Source organism: Serinus canaria, chromosome 4, assembly GCF_022539315.1.
Source record: "Serinus canaria isolate serCan28SL12 chromosome 4, serCan2020, whole genome shotgun sequence".
Classification (NCBI taxonomy): Eukaryota; Metazoa; Chordata; class Aves; order Passeriformes; family Fringillidae; genus Serinus; species Serinus canaria.
This window is the reverse complement of record NC_066317.1, coordinates 8,377,742-8,400,366: the sequence shown is the minus strand read 5'-3', so window position 1 is coordinate 8,400,366 and position 22,625 is coordinate 8,377,742.

The following is a 22,625-nucleotide window of genomic DNA, read 5'->3' as shown; positions in this document are numbered from 1 at the left end:
TAGATATCCATGCTACACATCCTTGAGAGCCATGAGTCACATATTCAAAACTACTTTCCATCACAAAAGGAAAGTTAGTGAAACAATAAAATGCTGTTTGAGCTGGACAGTAATCAAAGCAGGTCTTACTTTTCCACTCTGACTCAGGAGGGCAGAGGAATAGGTGTCACTCTGCTGCAGACAAAAGATCCCCAAATTCACCTCATGTTCCTGTCCCCAGCACAGGAACTGCAAAATAGGTGCTGTAGGAGGAGGATTGCTCATCTTCAAACCATTTCATCATTGCTCCAGTGTAGATGATCGGAACATTTTTTTAATCTGGTAATTAAATGCAGATATTTCACAACACACCTTTAGTTGGCCTGCCTCTTCAGTCTGTCCTTGAAATCATCTCACTTCTCTTCCTCTGCCAGGACTGCATTTTTAACAGCTCGTTCCTTTTCACTTGTGTTTGAATGTCACAGATCTGTGGTTATGCACTGTGTTGTTATGTAAATATTTTGTTCAAAATACCTGGGTTAACAGAAAAAGGTAAGCAATGTAAATATTTACTTCATTATATATATTCAGCACATAAATTAAAGTAACTAAAGTTTTCTGAATGGTGTTGGGGTTGTGAGTAAAACAAACAGGGGCAGGATAGCAACAGTGCAAGGTTTTCAATAAAAATAGTATGGATCATTGAGTTAAAGACTTGCAGAAAACTACTCATTAGACTAAGAGAGAAAGATAAAAATGGATTCATTTAATTATGCACTTGGGTATATAAAAATGCTTAATACAGAGAAGTTAAGTTGTGCTAGTTAAAAGTTTATCTCCCTTTCCAGAGATCTCCATGCTTTCACACAACAAAGACATTGCCATGGATGCTGGAAATAACGTATTCATGAGTAAATTATTCAGAGATTGACAGGAAAAATGTTGAATAAATTATTCACTGAACATTATTTAATAATCTAGAGAGCTGGTCAAATAATAGAAATATGTATTTCAGATAATTTATTCAGAGAGTAATGTCAAAATCCTTTGGCTAGGATTTTCCTAGTCCATTAGGAATAAATAATTTGACAAGTTATTGATTATAGCTCATTTCTGTATTAAAACAAAATTCAGCAGGAATGCAGCTAGGCAGAAAGATACATAATTGACAATAAAGTGTCATCATCCTGCTGATGAAAATCTTTTATCGTGCATGCAAACACAGCCTGTGTTCAAGGATTGTTTCAAACAGTGCTTACATACCACATGGGCTCATACTCCTGGGGGGTTTTAAGATATGTAAGTCTGTGCTAATAAATGTTATCAGGCAGCACAGTGGGGCTGGGCAGAATCCTGCCAGCCAGCAGTGTGGGGCTGGACAGGTTATCTCTCCTTGCCTTTTAAAAGATTTGGATTCATTTTCCTCAATGTCAGTAAATCAGTTAACTTAGATATCAGAGAGCAAAAGCAAGCAGCATCTTTCTGCATGTGCTTTAGCTTAGGTTTCAAGGTATTTGTGCTCACACAGCCGAAGTGAGAAAGGGAAACAGACTTCTTTATACACCTTCACAAAGGCATTTCATAACAGAAGTTTTTACTAGGAGCAAATCAGTGAAGAAGGGGAAAGGCCATGGTTTTGTGTGGGGAGTGCTCACAATGCTGCTGCCACCCCAAGGTACACCCAAAAGGCACTTAGGAGTTTGTTTTTCTGAATGCTTTTCTTGTGGGAATGTGAATCAGCACTATATCCTGTGCAGTGCTGTTGTGTGAAGCCACAGCTGAACTTTGAAGAATAGACAATGAAAAATGACGTGTTTTCTTCATCAAAAGCTCTCCTCATCCTAAGGAAGCCAGCTGAACATCTGCAGGAAAGGGCAGTCTGCCTCCTCCACACTAAATACACATAATTTTTCCTTTTCCTCAATTCACCTGGCCAGGAAGGCTCAGACAGTGAGTACTTCTCTGTTAAACATTCCTTCCTGGCACTCTGGATGTTAGATACATTTATAAAGACTGCAAGTTCTTGATATTGAAGAACTGGCAGAATGGATGGAGAAACTCTGTGCATAAAAAAGTAAAACACAAAGCAAAAGTTAAGTATATGAATCCTTACCACTACAAAAAGGCACCTGGCAGAAGGATCCTCTTCACTTATTATTCTGAAAGTGAATGTCTAATAATTGTAACTAGAGGTGAAATGGAAAGCAGGAGTTTTGTGAAAAATGTGCACCCAGAATTAAATCTCGTGCAGGTGTTACATGCACTGCTGCTGGCAATGTGTTTTAGTGCTGTTAGGTACAGCTTCCTTCAACTTCCACCTGTCCTCTCAGGGACAGTCCTGTATTCCCAACTATTACTGTACTCACTCTGTTTGACATCCATCATCACAGCATTCATCACTTCAGCCTCCACCACAGATCCTTCTTCCAGTCATGGTTACTTTTTTTCCTTTTCATATTTTGAGGGTGGGAGAGAGAGACAGAAGATGCATTTCACAGTGTAGTTTTACACTTCATTAGCAATAACATGCTAAAATCTGTCAGTATTCAATTAGTCAGCTCATCATGTGTTTAGCCAGCCTAACACCTGAAGATGTCTCTTTCCATCCATTTTGTGGGGGGAGATTGTGGAAGTGTCTGTAGCACTGGCAATTACAGAAATAGATGTAGTTAGAACAATTTTGATACCTTATGCTTTGTAAAACATAACTCACCCTTCTCCCATCAGAATGGGATTTACAGCACATGCCATGAAAACTTGCACAATATTTACTCTGCAGCATCTGCTTGAAGAATGAGAAAGCCCAGCTGACCCTGAAAGCATGGTGAATGTAAATGGGAAAGAATCAAACTCCTCATCCACTCCACTGGTTTTAGATGGATAACAATTTTTCCCCCATGTTCTTAATGATCTTGAACTGAAAAGGGTGATGGACTGTAGTACTGAGCATTCATTTATGTGGATCATCCAACTCTTTCTTTATTTCTGTTATCAGCTGTCCAATCCACTGTGTGCAAACATCCAGATATTAAAGCTTCATACCACCTCAAGTGTATCAATCCCATTCAGGTTTTAAACACCTCAGTCCACATAGAGCACTAAATCATTAATACTGACACATGACACGTGGAATTGTCTCATTATACATTTCCAAATGGATAAAGAAATATTTTTAACATAAACTAAACCACTGTCTTATGCCAGTGAGCTGAGAGGCTCTAGGGAAGGATTGATTGTTCCACATTTAAACTACTCATAGTTTTCTTGTTTCTTCTCTCAAGTTTTCTGAACTTTGAGAGAAAAACAGTAAAAGTCACCAATTAAATAAACAACAAAGTAAATCCTTTCCTATCCTTGAGCAGATTAAGAAGATATCTCAAAATGTATTTATTATACATGAAACTGGAGAATGGCATTGACTTTTGTGTGCATAATTATTGATAGTTTTGGGTTTTTTTATAGATAAGTCCTAAGGCTATTCCTGGAATATAATTAATGATAATAATTCTCTCCCTATTCTCTAATTTCCCTTTCAACAAAAGCTAATGCTTTCTCTAATTTTTTACCCATAATAAAGCTATTTCAATAACAACCTTTTCCTCCAGGTTAACTAATAATTTACCATAGAGACACCAAATTAGAAACTTTGCTGAGGTCAGAGTAGGTCAGAATAAGATCAGAATAAGTGACATCTACAGCACCTTACTTATTAAACCAGCCATCATTAAAGAAAGGTGCAATTTTATAAACTGATGGGAATTTTACTTCACTTTACTGTAAAGAGCTGTAAAGTTTTGCATACTTTTAAGGTCAAACTTAAAAGTCTTCATCTGACTGGACTGTGCTTCCTCTTTCCTGTAAATAAAGATATCTGTTACTTTTATTAAAAATTCCTGTTATAGTAAGTATATTTTTATGTTATAGTTGTCTGGATGTTTAAATAGGATTTAGATTTGTCCTGACTACTGTTGTCCTACTGTTTTTCAATTAGCTATTTTCCATTAAGTATTTTAGCAAATCACTGGGGTTATTGTCCTACTGGAAGCATTTCAGCTTCAGCTAGTACATAAATTATCTTTGACTTCCTTTTCATTCACACAAAGGCTTTAGTGCTTCTTTCCTCATTTTTATTACAAGCTGATTTGATAATTTGGGGTTTTAGCAGTTTTTAATTTCTCTCTGGGATCAGCTGTCCTGGCTGTGTCCCCTCCCAGCTTCTTGTGCACCCCTAGGAATTTCCTGTCAGGGGCAGCTCAAAAAGCAAAAGACCTTGATGTTGTGCAAATACTGTACAGCAATAGCTAAAAAATCCTTATTGCCAGCACTGGTTTGGTCACAATAAAGAAAAAAAGGGCCAAACAAACTAAAGTAATGATAAAGTTTGACCAAAATAAGAATTTTTTGATGAAGAGCTAATCACACCTCTTATAACTAGTGGGAACTCTGGGCAAAAATAAGTCTGCTCTTTCCCTTTGTCCTAAGTAACATTTGAATCCTCATAATTACATTACTGGCAGTAATGTACAGCCCTTTTGAAGATTTGATTTTATTTATGCACATGCACGAAAAGATTATAATCCTAATTTTGGAAGGATTCTGAAAAGTTTTCCATCTTTGCCATCTTTGGCATTTTTGACATTTATAAAGAATTTGGCCATTACTTCATCTGTTCCAGAAGGATCTCTTGTAACTGTAGTGCACTGGGAATTCAGAGACAATAGTTTTTATTTTGTCTGCTAACAAGGGAGCTTCAAGAGGCTCAGGTAGAGGTTATTAAATCTGCATAATTTTGTACAAATTCCCATTTACGTGCTCTTGCTAAACAAGGTACATGTTGTACCCTGGCTGGGAAACACTGGCACTGTGCAAGACGTGAGTGTCTGACCATGCTCCTTTTTGGGGCACATCCTGTGTTAGACCCAGGGCTTGAGCAGGAAGCACCACTAGGTCTCCAGTCCAAGGAATACACAGCCTTGGAAGCAAAGGGAGAAACACAGGAATGAAAAAGCATCATGTAAACCCAGACACTGCAGCCATTCAAAGCCAATTTCATTCTCAATTTCTCTTTGCTGCTGAAACTGTGATGATGCAGTCTTTAAAAAATAAGACAATACAGGGATGCCATAATAAGGATGAAGCCTAAGTAACAGCTCCAAATGGATACTAAAAAAGCTATGTAGGAATCAATGTCAAAAAAATAAAGACACTTTGATGTGTGTCATCTTTCCATTTTAGCAATTAAAATGGCTTTTGAAGCTCTCTGGTATTTAATTTAAGCCCATAGAGTATAAAATTATGCCATGCCTTGCAGATAGTCCCATATTTAGTACAAACAAGGTCATAAAGATCAACAGACTTGGAAAAAATGGTAATTTGAGTTTTCAAATATATAAACTTAATTCTCTTTATTTAGGAGCTTGCCAAAACTATGACATACAAGTGTCTTTTTTTTTTTTTTTTGGTGTGTTTTTTTTTATTTTTAGCTGCAAAATCAGGGGGTGCTTGGTGTTTGTTAAAAATCTTTTTACATAAACACAACTCTGACACACACAGAGTAACTCATTTTTACCCCTGTAAAACAGGAATCCTATATACTGTCCTGAAAGACCTCTGTCTAATATGTTTGAAAGATTACCAGCAGAAACATTTTCCTATTTAAAAAAAAAGTGGTATTCCAGTCTTCCTAATAATTATTCTGACATCTCTGTACTCAAGTGACATCTGCTTATATGTCTTAAATATGTGACAACTCAGGATGAATGATGTTAAATTTTTCATTCAAGCATGACAATTTAGAGGAACTTAACAGAAAGGATCTTGAATGATATAAAAACCCTTTAGACTGGGTTGTGAAATTACACCAGTAATTACACTGTGGGTATGTTATGAAGTAGCAAATGCAATTATTCCAGTTGTACAAGGTAATCTTGAGAAACATTTACCAGTAAATCTTTCAAGATGCAGGTTTCATAAAAGGTGGTAGATGTAATAGTGTAAAAGGTGGTAGATGCGATAGTGATCCAAGTGCTAGATGCAGTTTGTCCCCAGGAGTGTTAGTGGGATCTGTGGGATCTCACAGAATATCTGATGTTATTCTAACATTTCCTTTCCATTGAAAGATTTGTGTTGTAAAATGCATTGCAAACCAAAAAGGACTCTTTGTGTCTTTGCTACATACAAAATATATTGTATTTGTGGGGTGCCCTGTGGCGGGAAGGAATGATGAATCTGACTCCATGTTCTCTTCATGATACTAGATTATATTAAAGAATGCTATACTAAACCATGCTAAAGAATACAGAAAGGATACCTACAGAATGCTAAAAAAATAATAATGGTAACATGACTCCTTCCAGAGTCCCAACACAGCTTAGCCCTGATTGGCCAATGAGTCAAAAAAAATCCACATGAAACCAACTAAACAATCACCTGTCGGTAAACAATCTCCAAACACATTCCACATGAGCAAAACACAGGAGAAACAAATAAGATAATTATTGTTTTCCTTTTCCTCTGAGGCTTCTCAGCTTCCCAGGAGAAAAAAATCCTGGGAGAAGGGATTTTTCAGAAAATGTGAATGCCACAAGAATGAGATTTGCAATAGAAGAAAAAAGTATCATCAAAGTGTACTCTTGTAAAATATCACACCCACATACACAAATTAAGATAAACTTTGCTTCCTAACTACTTTACTCCACAGTGTTCTCTTTTACCAGTCATAGCAGCACTGTACTAAATCAGATTTAGCTAACAGGTGCTCTCCAGGCTGTGGACAATTACATAAAAAAAATGTATTGCAGTGCTCACTCTTGGGAGTATAGACTTTTGCTATAATAGTGAAATGCATTATATGAAGTGGAATTTCTAATGGGCTTCAGCAGAACTGGTGGCTTGAATGCTTGGTGATACATCAGGGATAGTGCCAGTGAAGAAAGCCTAACAGGAAGAAGGTAATTTATGTATTAGAAACACTTATGCTTTCCATCGCATATATTTGCAACAATAAATCAAATGGACAACATGTTTCCTCTTTGTATTTGCAATAAGCATTTCTGTGTTAACACTTTTTTTGTCCATTATGTAGTTTCATTATCCTCTCATACTTCTGAAAAATGAGAAAATGGAGGAACACACAGAGCTGGCAGATTTAAATGGCTCTTAGAGAAGTACTTCAACATCAAAAATGATCAAGAGTAAATTGTTTATACAACCTTTGCTTTCACCACCTTCCCTAACAACTAGTATTAGTACATGAATCATGTAAAACCACTTAAAAGCAATTCTGGAAAGGAGAAGAAAAATTTCCTCACAAATTCATATTTTATTGATAACTACCTTTTTAACCAAGTTGTCATGTTAAGGAACATAGAGTTTGGATTCTGTTCTTAAATCAAGTGTTATGGATGAGTAAAATGATATTTTCAGGAGATCAGTAACATTATTCCTCAGATTTATTCTCTTTTACAAGAATTTTAAATACCTAACATTTTTTTAAACAATGTCTTAGGCCACTTTTAAAAATACCCAAAATTCCTTTAACTGAAGTGATTCATTTTAGCAAGCATAATAACATTCTCCCTGCTTTTCAATAATGTCATACTTTGTACATGACTGCATTAAACCTTAAGATTGCATTGATCTTAAAAATTAGGTCTTGTGTCGAAAGGTGATTAAAAACATCTTCTCACATCTTAGTGGAATATCTCCTTTGTTGAATTGTTGCTATAGCTAAGGTCTAGTCTGTGATGCCCCTTTCTAATCTGCTTATTCCATGCACCTTATGTCATTTTTTTCCATAATGAAATCCTACTGTGTCCTTTGTGTTGCATTCACTGGCAGTTCTGCACTTCCTCTAATGCTTATCTTTTGGATTAGTCTGGGAGAACTGGGGGGGTTTCCAGTATTTCCATTTGTAGTTCCCTCAGGAGTTCTGATGTATGTAACTGATGATAACAAAGACATTTTCTATCATACTTCTACTTGTGCTGTAACAGCATAAATAAACCCATAATAATTATTAGTAGATATGAGGTAAGGTTGTCTTTTACTTATTTGAAGGTGCTTCAGAAATTACCATTTTCTGTCCAATGGTAGATAAATTATTGGCAAGCACTAACCAAGAACCAAGACAGCTTTGGGTGGTATAGAAGAAATGCAATATCTGATTTTTAGCAATGTAAAACACAATTCAGGTAGGTAAGGTGGGTTGTGTAAGAAAATCAGCAGTGCTAACCCTTCATTCAGCCTCTCACACCACAATGCAAACAGCAAATCAGAAATCCTCGAGCTTTTAAGCATGACCTACCTCTCAGCAGGGAATTTGTGAATGGAAATATTTACATGTTTCCCCTCAGTCATTTGGCATTTGAAGTGTGCTGTCAGTTTAAGGAATTCAACAACAACAATACAAAAAGCAAAAGGAGAAATGGCAAGTAGAAACAAGGCAGAATGCCAACCAAAATGACAGTCTCCTCAGCTCAGCACAGCTTTTGGTGTACTCTCACTCCTGGTAGACAGACTTTAACCAGACCTGCTTAAAAGCTCTTTCATTAGAAACCATAATTTAAATATATTTTCAATTATGTGCAGAGAATTCTTGCCTCTCTCCCCAAAACCTAATTTTTCTACATTTTTCTCATATTTTTGGATTTCTAATAAGCTCCACCTAGCTTGAGGCTCTCCATTCATGACTCACATGTAGCAGAAGAAATCCACCCATCATCCAAAATTATCATTTACAGCTCACTTTAATTTGGGAGTCTCTCAGGCATCCAGCAGCTCCAGTTACACCAAAAGCAGTTTCTCACTTCAGCTGATGTTTTGGCAAGTGCAGTCTCTGAAATTGCATAATCATAATTTTTCAGGGAAGATTTCAATAAGTTTTGCCTGTAAATACCCCAAAGGGTCATTTTGATTTATGAACTATTTATCACCCATGTAAAGGTTTGCAGTGTTCCCACTATTTCTTCATAAGTTAATGAGAGGCAAATTAAAAATAAATTGCTCAATGTGCTTCAGGACTCTTGCTTTGTGAAATTTACTTGCTTTACTTCATTGCTTGGATAAGAATCTCAGCACATCATTTTATAAGGAAAACCCAGTTTTGAAATTCTGTGTCTGCTGGGTAGGTGGCAACACAGATGTTGCTGATGCAGTACAGATTTAGCAGTTTGGTTTTCTAATCTATGCAGGATATATTTTCTAAAGACAGCACTTGGGGCAGTAAAAAACTGGAGTAGCATCACTGAACTGGGCTGATTAGCCACAATAGAAATTCCAGTCTTTTGGAGAGGGGTGAACCAATGGTCATCAGACCATTTTAAACACAAAAGTTTTAGAAACAAGAAGAAAAACACCCCAGTATTATGCAAAAAAAAAAAAAAAGGTTCCAGGATTTTATGTACTTTTTTGCCTTCCTATTACTTTTTTTTTTTTTTACCATTACTCTATTCATTCCCTTTACTAGCAAATTTTAATTCCTTATCAGTATTTAATGCTTACCATAATAAAAAAAAGTAATTTTGAGAAGAGAGTAAAGACAGAAAACGTCAAAGTTGCAGAAAAGTGAAAACAATGCCAAAAAAGAAGCTGTTATAGAGTTTTAATTACATTTTCTCTCTGCTGCTTTTTCTATAATGGTTTGATTCTTCTTCTTGGAGCTGCATATTTTTTCTAATGAAGTATTGGCTGTTTTAAAGTCATTAAGTATTGAATATGCTTTTCACTTTTACTTTCTATGTTTCATTCAGCCACATGCAGAAAATCTTATCAGTTATAGCACAAATTAAGAAAGGTCACTGCAGTGGCTGGGGATGCTCCTTTGCAGCCCCCATCAATTTCTGGAAAAGGAGAAGGCATTCTGAAGCTGGAAATCTTCCTGCCTCCCAGAAACCAACTACCACTACAGTAGCACAGACCAGCAGAAATTTTTTTAACCCAACAGTCATTGCTGACTTACAGTAATTTAAAAAATGCCCGAGGAATATCTAATTTTCATTAATAATATTAGGCAGTGTAGGAGGAATGTTTCCTATTTTTCCTTGCAGCCTGAAGGTTGTCTGATTCAAGAGCTGTCTTTGAAGGAAGCATGGAGTCTCTCTGTTTTGTTGTTCTCTCTGTTGTTGTTGTTTTATGCTGCAGTCATAATTTATGGCTACAACAATTTCACAGTGTTCTACGGAAAAATAGATTAACTCTAATATTTTGATTGTTATTCTCCAGACTGGGAGGTTATAATATTTGCCATGCATTACCATACAGAAATAATCATAATTTCTGTATTTACCCACATTTACTCAATACCTGCTTTCTCTAGTAGAAAAAGTTTTCACTTGTTTTGTCTTGAAAATCTCACTCTTAATTTATTTATAAATTTTTAAATCATAAATCACAACTCTAGGTCACTCCTTTTATATGCTCAGGTTCCTTATGACATTTTAAGCCAATCTGTGTTAGACAACAATAGGTCTAACACTATTCATAATGGAAATAAATGAAAACTGTAAAACATTTACCACTTGCTAATGACTTCATCTGAAGTACATACATCCTTTTAAAATTCAACTACTGGGAAATTTGCAGGTTTGACTGTTCTCCTAAGAGTCATGTTTCTCAGAAAACCCTAGCAAAGTTCAAAATGAAAACCAGAATGTCTTTAGGAATAGCATGCACCTGGGACTGAAAGAAGAATGGCCACTCTTACTCTTACTCTGACTTAAATATGTGCATGAGGATATCACATCAATGAATTCTACCTGACTCAAGGGTCACCAATCCCTTTCTTGTGATCCAGAAAATCACCTATTATACACTGTACTCCTCTTCTGGAGCTAAACCTCAACAGCAGATGGCACCTAAAAGTCACACAGTGGTCTGCATTCTAAAAATAGAAAATTAAATTTTAGTGTGAAGAAAGATGATTATGCAAATAATGATTGGATGGAGTCAGATCCATATAAAGTAACTCTAAAAGTTCTTATCAGAATCAAAATATGTTTGAAGCATGTCAACAGTAAATTTTGGGAAAAAATGGAGGAAAATCAAAGCATTAGCATTTCCAACATGAAGAAACTTCCAAAATATGCTTGAAAAATTAAAGCCCACAGATGAAATTCATTAAAGGGTCATTGCAACTGTTCTCCTGACACAGCCATCATGAGGAGGAATGATTGAGCAGGAATAGGAAATAGTACATTTTTGTCTGCTGTCTTCTGTGTGTTGTGAAATCCATGTGTATCTATGAGAATGCATATTAAAATAAACTTCTCAATAATAAAATCTGACTTTGATAAGTGAATAAATAAGAAAATATTAGATCAATCCAGTAATGTTGTCATTCTATAGCTGTCTTCTATTTCCCCTATATAAACCTCAGAAGACAGGCTATGCAGAATGTCTTGGTAGCTTTAATTTACTATGTTAATATTTTTCATGTCTTCCAGAGAAAGGAATTTTCCTGTTTCCAGTGGTTAAAATCTAACAGTCAGGTCAGGTTTCACAGCAGAGAAGGAGTAGCAGCCTCTTAAGTACGCATGACTATCACCATAAAAGTTAAGTATAAGTTAAAATCAATATCAAGAATTACACTTTGAAGCAAATGAAGCTCTGGAAGTAAATTAAGTTTATAGAGTTCTAATTTAATGTTCCCCATGCAATAAGCTCTGCAGAAAGTACTTTAGGGCCCAGTGTGGAGGTGACAAAGATACAACTGATTTTACTGAAGTCTATATCCAAGACAAATGACCAAGACTCCCTGGAGACTCCACAATGAACGTCTGGGCACTTGGCTGCTACTGCTGCTCTTCAGAGAGACACAGAGATCCCTGAAAGGGTGATGGAGAGAGATAAACATTGCTCTCATCCTTTTATGCAACAATAATGGACATAATCTTTCACGGCCTGATCGGTAAAATCAATATGTCAGAAATATTCTCACACAGGATTCATAAAAAATGGTTTTTGCAAAGCTGCAGGAAACATTTCTTTTCTGCACCAGGCTGTTGTCTTCTAAGGAGTTTGGGCTCATGATCTACAGCTTTGGGCCAGCACCTGTCACAGGGTCAAGCCTTTCCTGTCTCTCCAGACATATTCCACAGAGGAAAAACAAAATACAGAAGATAAAATTACTTTTTGTTCATTTTTTTTACCAGGATTACAAAGGGAGCATCTGGCCCAGAGGAATCACTTTATAGGTAAGCGGGAAAAAGCTCATACAAAACTTACCAACATTGTTCACAATGATGTTCTCATGTGTGGATTCTTAGATGGTTTTTACTAGAAAGGCAGCACACATGAAATCAGACTCTCCCAAGTTTGTTTCTCTTTTTAAGCAAAACAAAACAAATACCCCCAAACTCCAGATGACAGTTAGCAAGCAAAATTTCTAGTAAGAAAATACCCATGAAATTCAGGATCACCAGTTTTCTAGGAAATCATAATTAGCATGCCACCAACATATTACATATGTCAGAGTGAGCAATTCCATACAGCATGTTGGCATTTCAGTTTCTGTGAGGTGCGGGGGGAATAAAGATAGGGTTGTTTTGATCTTGCTGCTGTTGAATTTCTACTGTCTGCCTTCATCAGCCTTTCTTTCTGCAGAGGAACTAATGAAAAAGAACAGAAACCCTGTCCTGGATTGTATATGATTCTCCATTTATTTCTGGAGTTTAGGGACAAGCCATGGGATGAAATTTCTGTCACATCCAAATACCAGGCTTTGAAGGGCTGTTTCAATTGAACAGAGTGCATTATGTTTTAGGGTTTTTTTCCCTGACTTGTTTTGTATGTGTACGTGTGTGTGTGCCCTAATACACAAAATGAAAATATAGGAGTAGCACACAATATTCTAAGGGCTGATTTTGATTCAATTTGTCATGTAATCTAAATATGTCATTTAACTGCCAAGGGAAAAACCCTAAATCTTACTGAAGTCTGTGCTCTTTTCCATGGCTGCTGGAGGCACGTGCAAGGTGTTCTCTCAGTGGGAGCACATGAGGCATTTCAGTCATTAAAAACCACACCATCAGCATGATTAAGTTGTTGCATTAGAAGCTTCAAAAGCCCTTCTGTTCCAAATTGTTAATAACATACTAGGGATTGGAGGCACTCTGAAAAGCAATTCACAGAAAGTCAAACAGCCTGGATAATGGTGAAGAGCAAGCTAACACATAAATAAATTACTTGGGCAGGCAAAAAACAAATTCACAGAGAAAGGTGGTAGCATATTGTCAGAAGGCAGCTTCAGGCAAAATAGGTGAAAATCACAAAGAAAAGATGTGAAGCAGAGAAAAGGAAACAAAATTGCAGAGGAGTAGCAAAAGCAAAGGCCTAATAGTTATTCTGACTAGGACAAGCTGACAGCATGCCAAAAGAATTAGGATCTAATCAATCTGTGGGGCTCAAGACTGTTTGGAAGAAGGAGAATCAAATAAATGAAATATTTGGGAAAGAAGGCAAAGGAACAAACTGGTTTTGAAGGGAATATTATGTTTCTGTCAAAAGTCTCTTGACAGAGAAAGGGTGAGACAGACAATTTCCACGGCTGGGTCATCATCGCCTCCTGATGCACAGGTAAGGTTCCCACCATGTTTAACACAACTTATTGAGGATAAAAGACAGTGTTTTTCCATCTGCAACAAAGCAGGCTAAATGATCCATGGATGCACAGGTAACTCAGCAGGAAAATGCAAATGATTTTGTTAAATATGTGTCACCATTTTAAACGACAGGAGGTTGGAAAAGTGTATTGGCTCCATCGTATCGATAACTACAATGGAGTTTTGCTTCCCAATATATCTGCATAGTTTTCCACTGTTTTTTTAATATTAAATTCTCCTAAAACCATCAAACAAAAAAAAGGTCCATAATTAGGTTCATTAGTTGTTCTCATTCAATCCTGAATCCACTGCCCACTTCAAAATTACTTGAGTTTTCTCTTTGGAAAGGAGTCTCAATCCTTCAAAACAGCCCAAGAGTAATTGCAAAAGCAATTACTTTGAGGTTTGCATAGCCTCTGGGCAGGAATGCTATCATTAATGGGCAAGTTAGGACCCACAACTGAGAACAGAGTTATTGGCCATGACATAAGATAAGGCCAGAGTCATCTAAGACACTGACAGGGTATCACAGGAGTAGCCTGTATTCAGACTCTGAAGATCATGCTACTTTCATTAGGGTGTTTAACTGTAAATCCAAATTTACATTCCCAGATTCTTTACTAAAATGTAAAACCACCTCCAGTGTGGAGGTTACTTTGATCATGTCTGTTTTGAAACTAAATGATCAAAACACTAAGACACATTAATTATTTCCTATAGTATATGAATTTTATAACATCTCAGATATGACTTGGTGGTAAAATTGATGAAAAAAATAACATTTTTAAAACAACAACAAGAGAATGTTAGCAGTAAATAAAGTACCTTGCTGCTAAAACCACACATCCCAGCAGCACATAATGTCTGTATCTAGAAATGGGCCATAAGGCAGGGTGGAGATGGAGCACAGGCTTAAGACAGTTTCCACCCATAAACAACTTGTCCATGGTTCCCTAAAGAAATGCAGCCAGCCCTGAGATGGAAAAATCTGATTTTAGGGGCAACAAAGAGAATGAAGAACTAGTATCTAGCAAAAGTACAAGGCAGTATGTGTAGCAAATTCAAAAGTTACATGGAGCTGCTGATCAATGAAGAAAGAAGAAGGTGTAAAAGTACATTAAAATCATTAAAATTACCCTGAATGGATCCTGGAAGGGAAGAAGAAGAAATTGATAACATAAACCCAGTATTCCTCTTTGTGAAGGACTCCATATGCTGCCAACTCACCACGATGCCCTCACTGACAGCACCTGCAGGAATCCCCTGGCCTTGGGTCCCAGGGACAGGAAGAAAAGGGATCACAGCAGCAGCAAAAGGGTTAGAAACAAAACAAACAAACAAACAAAAAAAAAAAAAAACCAAAAAAAAACCAAAAAAAAAACAACCCCATGCATCCAAATTGCTAACTGCATTATCATACTCTGTCTGGACTAAAAATGATTAAACTCTCATTATTTCAACTGTGCTAACAAGAAAATCTTGGCCTTACCTACCACACACATTTTGAATGCAACATTGCATAAGTGATGCAAAATTAATATTTAAAGTTACTTTTCATGTAATTAAAAATGATCAATTTCACTGTAGTCCCTTCTAAAAGCTTACACAAACTGCTAAACTTTCAAAGAACAGCCCTGTGGATTGGTAGTGGTGTCATAAGTACTGGAAGGGAGCTCGTGGGCAGATTGTTCAACTTTCTGAGAAAGGTAACATTCACCAGGTGTGTGATGTAGCTGCCTTGTCTAGGAGGAGAAGGAATGACTTGTTAAGCAGAACAACTTTCATCAATCCTACCCATCCTTTTTGTTACCTACAGTGAAAGTATGTATTTGAAAAAAATTACTCTTCAAGGAACTCTTGACAATATAAGAACGTGTAAGCAAATAGTTATATTTTTAAAATATGTTTTTAATCTTAAATGTGTTGCTGAAGAGTTGTCTAAGCCACAGAGGTAATTTATGATTTTAAAAGTCATTGTGCTTCTTCTTTCAAAAATAACTTCTCAAAATAAGTTAGCCTGAAGTAGCCCACAATACCCACCACAGTAGAAGGTTGTGATTCTAATCCTGCTTTCATTTCACTGACACTTTGCAATTTTGTATATCAGTGACAGAAATAAAAATTCAGGTACTTAAAACACCATGAGAAAAAAGATTCCCATTTAACCATTTAACTAGCAATGCTTTACATAAGGCAAATATCTGAGAATATGAGAATATACACAACATTTTTATGTTAAAGTCAAAGATCTGATTCAAACAAGTCCATATTATTTCTCATATTTGTTTATTCATTGACATCAGTAGAAACTGATATTCTAAAGCATAGACACCTCTCAGCAGAAGCCTGTGAGAAGAGGTGGGCAAGGCAGGTTTGATTTGGTAGTGATGGCATTATCTTATATATCAAATAATCAAATATGGTGGCTGTGGACCAATGCTGAGTGGGTGGCCAGTTTGCCAGCCCATTTTAAAGCTGGTCTTTGATCATTTGTGGATCTGTGGATTTTATGTGAATTTTCCACATCCAGGTAGTCTGCCTGCATCTATGGTTCAGTACAGATTCTGAAAAATATTAAAATCAAGCCCTGGTTATGCAGTTTTTCTACTTTTCCTTCGTATTTCCCTTTTATTTCCCCAAACATGCAAGTGCTTGGATTTTATCATTTCTTCATGTATATGTCATGCTGTGATCAAAAGTAATTTAATGTAGTGCTGCTCTTTATACAAAAGGGCATTTGAGGCCACTTTGATATCCTACATAACATCTTCCTGCAATTCTTCTTCCCAGTCGTGTATTATCCAGACAGAGCTAACTGCAATTTAAATGAAACAAATAAATAAATGCTAAAACACAATTATACCAAAACTGAGAGTAGGTTTTACCTAACTGACTTTAGAGAGCAGTAGACAGGATGTCCACACCTTTGCTGAACTTGACACCCATGCAGTTGAGGCTGAAGTCACTTAGAGGAGGTGTTTAATCTGGCCTATTTCCTCAGTGTAAGGTAAATAGTGCTATGAGGCTGCTTAGCTCTGTCTTTCTGCTCTAGAGGATCTCTGCAGACAGCTTAAAACCTGAGGACATAAATCCCACCTCATATATTTTAAATTGAAACAACAACATTATTTGTATATTATATTAAATAATAGGAGAAACAAGTACACAAATTTGTTGCTACTGGAGTAAAACCAAATTATTGTAATTTTTTTCTACTATACGTTATTGGAAAGCAACATTATTGAAAAAATATCTTATGATTTTTATTTTTAAAATGCTAAGTTTCAATATTGAGGTGTTCCAGTAAAATGTATTTGCTTTATAGTATACATTTCCAATCCCATTTTTTCATTAGACTTGTCCTATATGTTATGGTATAGCTATTATTTTCAGTTGTTTTAAAAACAAAACCATGTGAAACATATATTTAAAGATTTAATGCTAGTGCATTCCTGTTCCATACTACAATGGGAATCCCAGACGAAGATTTTCCTGCCCTGAACCTCAGTTCTGCCCAACAAAAAGCAGAGCCAGTTCAAGACAGTGTTATAACACTTTGGTTCTTTAGCTGCTACCTGAGGGTTACTGCAATGCATTGTGCTGTGAATCTCACCTGACAAACAATGAGGAAAGATTGACTAACACCAGAGCATAGCACTGCACTCAGAGTGTGAATCACAGAACCATTGCAGGTGGAAAAGACATCCACATTCATCAAGTCCAGCCATTAGCATAACATTTCTACTAAACTGTGTCCCTAGGCACCACATTGACCTGGTTTTTTAACACTTCCAGGGATGGTGACTGTGCCACTTCCCTGGACAGATTGTTCCAAGCTCTGACCACCCTTTCAGTGAAGAATTCTTTACTGATATTCAGCCCTCATGTTGCTACAACCTTTTTCAAGTGGTTGTAGAGGGAGACAAGGTCTCCCTTCAACCTGCTTTTGTTTTGGCTAAACAACCCCAACACCTTCAGCTGCTCTCATAAGGACCTGTACTCCAGATTTTCATCAGCTCCATTGCCCCTCTCTGGACACACTCCAAGTAGGTCCACATACCTGGAGAAAGTTTTTAGGCAGTGAGACACTCAGGCATTATTTCCCTACACTTTTTGGATGGCCAGGACATAAAGCCAAGGTTAGGTGTGTGTCTGAACTGCAGTGCTCATAGCAATGCATGTGTGCCTCAATGTGTTTTACAATTAAGTGCACTTCAAGAGAGATGGTGGTTTGTAGGTGCACTTCTACATTTTCCATGAGTTCTCAGTTTATTGTAATCTTTCCATAATGATCAAAACCAGGGTATTTATCTGATCCTGGATGCTCATCAGGAGGTATGAATAGCAGCTTCATGTATTCTAAAATCTAACAACAACAACAAAATATTAGAAGATGGGTTTTCAACTTACAATGCTGAAATGAGTTGGTTTGCCATAAAGTTGTTAGCCTTATTTCCTCACCCACAAAATGCAGAGACCCTTCATTACAGGAGAGCTATGACAAGGAAAATGAGTGATGTCTTTGGACCATTCTGACCCAAACTGTGGTAGGAGGAAAGTAACAGCCATGATGGTTTTGGGCAAGCATATGGAAGTCCTCCTAATTCATGCCCAAAACACACTGCTAGTGCTCCAGGGAAAAAAAAAAGGAAATGGAAAGCTGAAATAAACCTGTCCTGAGTCTTAGTTAACTGCCCCACCAGGGCAACCCAGAGGCTTGTACATGCAGAAGGGCAGGGTTGGGATAAATCATAAAGTTACCATGGGGATTAGTGGACACCTGCTGTGTATGTTGCTATATACTTTATCAATACTTTATTCAGTTTTCTGTAGTTCACTCAGAATTCTGAGTGAATCAAGGATCAAGAGGAAAAACTATGTTGTATTCACACCCCCACAAGTAAGAGGCATCTTAGGTATACTTTGAATAGTAGATTTTAGTTCTGATATTTTCTAGCATCTCAGTGTTTGACTTTGTGCTGCAGTGCTTTTTTATCCATATTTCTATAGGCAAAATCTATCTCCCTATCTACAACCCAAAATCTGTTCAATCTTTTTCAAAACAAACCCAAAAGTAGAAATCTATGCACTCTTCTCTGTGGAAGAATGACACATTTGTGGAACTCAGTGAAGGGCTTTTCGTGTCTAATGCTCTAAAATACTCTAAAAACACTGCAGTTCTATTTAAAGAATAGATTATGAATGCAATATAAAAAATGTTTTCTGTAGCTGAAACTCTCTCTATTTACCTGTTAATTAATTCAAAGACCTGAGTCTTTGATTTTTTTACGTCATCCACAAAAACCCCCACTGTCACATACCTGCCATCCATGGAGGGAAATGCTACATGCACATTTGGGTTGGGGAAAAGCCCAAATTCCTCAAGGTCCAGCACCAAGAGAAGAGAGTCTAAAAGAGTACTTGAGAGCTGCTGTTTTAACACAGCTACTTGCAGAACTGCCAGGCTGTGTAAGTGGATTCAGGAAGATGTTACAGTTGGCTTACTGTGACAGAGCACTGATATTTTCACTCTGGTGGATCATCCTGGGATCACACTCCTGAGGATGTGCTGGGCTAGGATGCAGCATGCAGACCTGTTGCAGGAAAGAATCTGCTTTAACTAATGAGGTGAAGAGCAAAAAGAAAACAAGATCTGACATCTCCTTGATACTAAGTGGTGTGACCTAAGCCCATAGCTGTCAAGGTTTTTGCACTGCCAGAAGGGAGATTTTGGGGGTTTGCAGCAAGAGAAACAACTGAGATGATTTAGGTTTAACCTCAGCAGTGCCCTGAACCACTATTTAATGATGACTCACCTTGGAGTCTGCTAGTTAAACGTTTTGATAAATGGAAGAAATAAAAGTTACTGGTCCCCACAGTTCCATTGTACATAAATAAATGAAATAGTTTATAAAACAGTATGAAAAGGCAGCTAGGTAGCATATAATTATTCCCCAGGTGACATGAAGTAAAATGGGCAACGTAAATCTACTAAAGAGTATAATTATCTCCAGGTACCAGGTCCACATGAGACATTATCTAACACCTGCAAAAGCCAGCAGATTGTTAATTTTCACCTGTTGCATCCATAGGAAATATTGCAGCAAGCAACTGGAAGCAATAGGCAGCTACTTCACATGAATGAAATGTTAAGGACAAAACAGAAGTAATGTCTGAGATTTGTGTTAAGGGCACTGAATAAGAGCCAGTATGACATAAGCAGGCTCACTGGGTGAGGAGGTCAATTAAATAAACATGGCATTCTTCAGTAGGTGTGAGTGAAAATATTCTGCTGGGCTTCAGACAACCAGCAAGTCACCCAGGGCTTTTACCCAGGTGCCTAGATGTCCTCTGGAGCTCTGCAGTGCTGATAATCACAGCATCCTGCCCAAAGCCAGTCATGCTCATGGGGCTGGCACTTCTCCCATCCCCTCAGCACGGGAGGTACCCCACAGACAGACACCTTGCATGTTATATCAGGCATGCTCCCTGATTTTTAATATGTATTTATGTGCTGAGTGTGGAGCTGCAAAGGAGATGCCTGTCAAGAAAGCCATAAAGTAAATGAAGTTTTGCCCTGTTTTTGTGTAAATGTGAAAATGGAGACGTGATACTAAGTGACATCTATCAAAGTCTGCAGATGACATGGGCCATGTATCTCCTATCAGAGAATAGGATTCTGCTGGTTGATCCTATGCAATCAAAAGCATTTACAGCATCTGTATAAAGAGGAGCTTTCAGGAACAAATGCTGGTAAATAGCCTAAAGAGTGCTTCAAATGCAGAAAAAAATAAAGCTGATGATTTTAAAAAAAAGTTGTCTTCTGTCTTCCATTATAATAAAAAAATCTACTGAATCAAGAATTTTATTGCACAATCTGAAATGTCAAAATTGACATCTGCATTTAAATTTTACACTCCTCCAGTGGATGTAAACTGAAGTATCCTAAAGCAAGATACTTCCAGTATTCCTAAACACACAGTCACCTTTCCTTAATACTCTGACATGATTTGGAATGAAGTCTAGCAAATGAAGCTTCCAAAGCATTTGATATTGCAAGGACCTCTTGCTTGGCTCAGTATTCAGAGGGATTTTGATTTACCTTTACTGTACAATGTGTTTTACAAACAGAGGGATGCTTGTGCTTAGGACTCTTCAGATAATAATCCTCAGTCAAAAGATGGATATCATTCTATAAAGGAAGTAGTATTTTCAAGATTTCCAAATTTAATGCTTAGCTATTACAATCTTTCAAATATGAGGGCTCCAAAGCAGAACCTTTACTGCACTTAAGACCATTACAAATCTAGAAATTTATGTCAATATCATTAATGGAGAAGTGGGTAAGTAACCAACCCACTGATGGTAGGGTAAAAAACACAGATACCATGTTCATGTGACACCAACTGACAGGGTGTTTTTGAAGAATGCCAACTTGACAAGCCATTGACAAGTACTGGAAGCTTAAGTCTCAAGAGTATATGAGACATGACAGAGGCAGCATGAGTTCTCCTACCCTTCTTTCCCAATACTCTTCAGGCCTGACTTCCCATATTCCGTGGAAAAAATTAATTTGTGATGCCTGCTCCACAGTTGTTATCTGTGAGTGACCACCAGCAGGCCTGCTGGCTAGTGCCAATTTTGACAGTGGATTATGTTGTGAAATGACTTTTGGGTTTTGTCCCTGCTCAATAGCAAACAGTGGTAAGGAAGTAGGTCACAAGACAACTTCCTAGGATAGGAAGGTGGCAGAGTTTTATGGGCAAACAACTTTATCTGTCCTTTTCTTTTAGGTTATGTTTGATTACCGGGGGGAATAAGGGGGAGAAAAAAGTTTACCTGCCTGAAAGGAAAGAGCTTATGTACAGAGCAGAAAAATATTTGATTGCCTGAAAGTAAAAGTGCCTATTAGAAAGAAAATAAACATTGCCTGAGAGAGGAGCTTACCCACTTACTTCAAAAAGCCTGACTGCTTCCAAAAAAAGAATTCACCTGCTAGGATTCAGCTCACTGGCTTTTCTGCCATGTGCTGGAAAGCAAAACGCTGAAGCAAGGTCTATACTCATTACTTCTGCTGCTATAACACAGTCAAAACAAGGCCATCAATTAATTTCTGCACAATAGCTTCTTTAGTTTTCAAATCTACTGTGCTTTGCTCACTGCTTTCAAAGCAATCTTGGAAAGTAAGGGTGCCATGAAAAGTGCTAATCTTTTCATCTTTTTTGTATGGGTTTAAGAAGGGAACAAAGTCTAGAAGTTATTCATCACTTACAAGGCATAACATGAAATTTTCTTGTGCTTTTGAAGTGATTCCCCTGCATATAATTGACTAAACTGATTAAAGCAACTGTTGAGTTGAAAGTCTTCCAACCAAGGTCTGAAAAATGCCTTCCTGTGAAATGTTTAATATTTCTTTTTGTATGATCTCCTTATTAGGCTGTTCAACTTTATATCCTGGGAAAATTATGATTTTTCAGGAAATTGGATTCTATCTCCTCACTCTTTCTGTAGCTGACATCCTTTGCTTGGGGTTTTGGTTTTTAGAACTGACCAATTTATTTCAGAAATTTTATTTTTTAGAAAACATAATTTTTCTGCAGCATAGTGCATTATTTAATTATTACAAGACTTGATTTTCAGGGCCCACTCGTACTAAGTTTTATGTAAAATGAAGAATTTATGTTTAAAACCCAATCATTATCAAGAAGCCATGTCTAAAATTAGGTTTTTGGCATAATGAAAACATATAAGGCATTTTTAAATACTGTATTTCTCCAACTAAAACTTTTCTTTTTATTATATATGAGAATTTCACAGCATCAGAGATGGTTGAGGTTGGAAGAGACATCTGGAGGGCATTGTGTTCAAGCAGGGTGGCCCAGAGCAGAACCATCTCCAGATGGATTTTAAACATCACCAGTGATGGAGACTTCAAAACTTCTCCAGGCAGTCACTCTGTCAGTGTTGTCACCTCTCTGAACTCAGTGCACATATGTGCCCTTCTATTTTATAGGTATTTCATAGCTAGAGATATCTATTTAACCTATG